This window comes from Carlito syrichta, unplaced genomic scaffold (genome assembly GCF_000164805.1).
Source record: "Carlito syrichta isolate Samal-C Ts95f unplaced genomic scaffold, Tarsius_syrichta-2.0.1 Scaffold288840, whole genome shotgun sequence".
In the NCBI taxonomy this organism is placed as follows: domain Eukaryota; kingdom Metazoa; phylum Chordata; class Mammalia; order Primates; family Tarsiidae; genus Carlito; species Carlito syrichta.
Window position 1 is genome coordinate 359,598 of NW_007232936.1, and position 3,370 is coordinate 362,967.

Sequence of the window (3,370 nt, forward strand, 5' to 3'; positions counted from 1 at the left end):
GGTGAGTGAATTGCCTGAGCCCGCAGGTTCGAGGCCCACCTGGGCAGGCAAGACGTCATCTCTACAGTAAATCAAAAAATTAGCCGGGCGTGGTAGCACGCACCTGTAGTTCCAGCTACTTGGAAGGCTGAGGCAGGAGGATTGCCAGAGACCAGCAAGTCAAGGCTGCGGTGGCCAGGAGCGGCCACTGCACTCCAGTCTGGGTGACAGAGTGAGACTCCAACTCAAAAACAACAACAACAACAACATTAAACTATTTTCCTTTCTCCTTTTGCAGCCATTGACAAAGCGGCAGTGGCCAAAATGAAGTTCAATCCCTTTGTGACTTCCCACCAAAGCAAGAACTGCAAAAGACATTTCAATGCACCTTTCCACATTTGCTTGAAGATTATGTCTTTCCCTCTCTCCAAAGAGCTGAAGCAGAAGTACAAGGTTTGATCCATGCCATCCAAAATGATGATGAAGTTCAGGTTGTGAAGGGACACTATAAAGGTCAGCAAATTGGCAAAGTAGTCCAGGTTTAGAGGAAGAAATATGTCATCTACATTGAATGGGTGCAGTGGGAACGGCTAATGGCACGACTGTCCATGTGGGCATTCACCTCAGCAAGGTGGTTATTACTAGACTAGAACTGGATAAAGACCGCAAAAAAGATCCTTGAACGGAAAGCCAAATCTCGCCAAGTAGGAAATGAAAAGGGCAAATACAAGGAAGAAACCATTGAGAAGATGCAAGAATAAAGTGATCTTATATACAACTTCCAGTAAAAACTGCTAAAATGAAAAAAATTAAACTATCTGCTCACTAATCCAATTTATGAGTTCTCATTCCTTTCAGCTGAAAATGTGGAAGCCTCATTATTCATGGTATTATATCAGAACAAAAGATAAAACTTCTGATATATAATAGGGATCCAATGTACTTCATAAAATGTCCAGACTAGAGTGAAGGTAAATGCCTAGATATAGACACGCAGGTAGTAACTCATTTATCTGAAATTCGGCCAGTAATATGTTCTGAATGAAGTGGGTGGCAACAGATGGTGAGATAAATTTACTTCTGAATAAAGAAAGTATTGAAAAGCCATGTGTAAGGCTTAGCACCAATTCATTACAAAGATATGTTATCTCCCTGCCCAAGGGTTTACAAATGGAAATAGATTAAAATTGATCCAAAAAGAAATATGAAAGGGCAATTGTACAATTATTTTGTTTATATTATGTAAAGTCGTCAGTGGGAGTCTGGGGTTGGATTGACAACAGTTGGTTTTAATAGTAGTAGAAGCTTTATGAAAGATGCAGTTATCTTCCTTCCTGATATTTGTGAGAAACTTGGATTTAAAAAGAATCTTGCATGAATACACAGAGGTGGAAAGATATCCCAAATCTAATATTGAAACAGCTCAGAAACATTTATGGCAGGAAATATTGGTATTAATCAAGATTGTTGAGGTAACAATCTTAGTTCAGTAATTCACAACCACAAACATTTATTTATTGCTTTCATTATGTGAGAGCTAAGATCAAATGGACTAGTCTGGGCTTGGCTTGAATTGGCTTTATATGTTTACTCATTCTGGAATCCAGACTAATAGAGTAGTTAGCATCTAGAACAGGTGATTCTCATGGTTGTTTGAGAGAATGAGCAAAACATTCATGCCTCTAAAACCTCTGTTCATGACTTTCACACTGACATTTCCATCCACTTTTTTTTCCTTTTCTTTCCATTTTTTCCCAATGCATGCAAAATTTAGCACGTTAACACTTTTATGTGTTCAATTTTATCATATTAAATACATTCATAATATTGTTCTACCATCACATCATCCTTCACTGGAACTATTTTCATCTTCAAATACTGACACTCTACACCCATTAAGCCTTATCTCCTCATTTCCTCTTCATTCAAGTCACTGGCAACCACTATTCTGTTTTCTGTCTTTATAATTTTGATTAATCTAAATACCTCAGATAAGTGGATTCATAGAGCTAAATTTTGCATTTAACTTATTTCACTTAGCATAATATCCTAAAGTTTCATTCCTTTTGTAGCTTATGTCATATCTTCCTTTCTTTTAAAAGCTGAATGATATCTCATTGTATGCATGTATCACATTTTGCTTATCTAATTTTCTGTTAATGGGCACTTGTGCTGGCTTCCACATCTTAGTTACTGTGAATAGTACAGTACTGTTAAGAACATGAATGTACAAATATCTCTCTGAGACCTTGGTTTCCATTCTTTGAGGCATATACTTAGAAGTGGAATTGCAGGATCATATGGTAATTCTATTTTTACTTTTTGTGGAACTGCCACACTTTTTCCACAGGAGCTGTATTATTTTACATTTCCACGAACAGTGCACAAGAATTACAATTTCTCCACATACTCTCCAACACTGATGTTTTTGTTGTTATTTTTTGATAGTAACCTTTCTAATGGGTGTGAAACATTGACTCATAGTTTTGATTTGCATGTCTCTGATAATTAGTAATATTGAGCATCTTTTATGTACTTATTGGCCATTTATATACTTTCTCTGGAGAAATGTCTAGTCAAATCCTTCGTCCATTTAAAAATGTTTTTCCGAGATGGGAACAAGATGGCGACGGCATAGGTGAACTTGTGAGATTCTCTGAATGTGAGTTCCCAAAAAGACTCTTACTTCCCTTCCCCCATCCCCCAGCCTACCACCAGCCGCACTGGTGTGAAACCTGGGGACCTTTGGTCCCACGCAGGGTCCCTGCTGCTGCTGTTCCAAGTGTGCATGGGAGTCTTGGGTCCCAGCCCCCTCCCAACTCCCTCCCTGGCTACATCGTCTCCAGCCCAGCACCTGGCACCAAGCTGCCGGTCACTCAAGGAGGCTCTGGGTGCCCACCCTCAGAGACACCGGTCCCATTCCTGGCTGAAGTACCCTGTGGGGGGCCCAGGGCCACTCTCACCACTCGCTGCCTGCCCTTTGGAGTTTTGGAGTTCTGGAACTCTGGACCCACTCTGGCTGAGGCACTCAGCATGAGACCCCAAGCTGGGGGACCCAGACAAGTGGAGAAAAACAGATCTGCATAAACTGCCTCGCCATTCTCCAGGCAGAGACTTCCATTGCCCCACCCACCTATCAACAAACTTTACCTCAGTTCCTAAGGCAACGGTGCAGAACAGGAGACAAAGCCCCACCCCTACGCTGCAACAAAAAACAAAGGGGAGAGGCCAGAATTGGAGATCAGAGAAATGACTTTAGTCTGATTGCTTATTTTCACTTATGATTTTATCATTATAACTGTTGGTTTTGATCATGTTTGTTGTTTGCCTTCTGACTTACACTGTTTCTTGATTTTATCGGCCTGTCTCTGTGTAGCTATCAGTACTCTTT

At 40.5% G+C, this 3,370-nt stretch overlaps 1 pseudogene across 1 annotated transcript; it reads left to right on the plus strand.

Annotated features, from left to right (window-relative positions):
- The first annotated feature begins 303 nt into the window (after positions 1-303).
- LOC110595271 lies at positions 304-769 on the plus strand (annotated as a pseudogene). Its single transcript, XR_002481723.1, has one exon. The product of XR_002481723.1 is annotated as a 60S ribosomal protein L26-like (transcript).
- Positions 770-3,370: the final 2,601 nt, after the last annotated feature.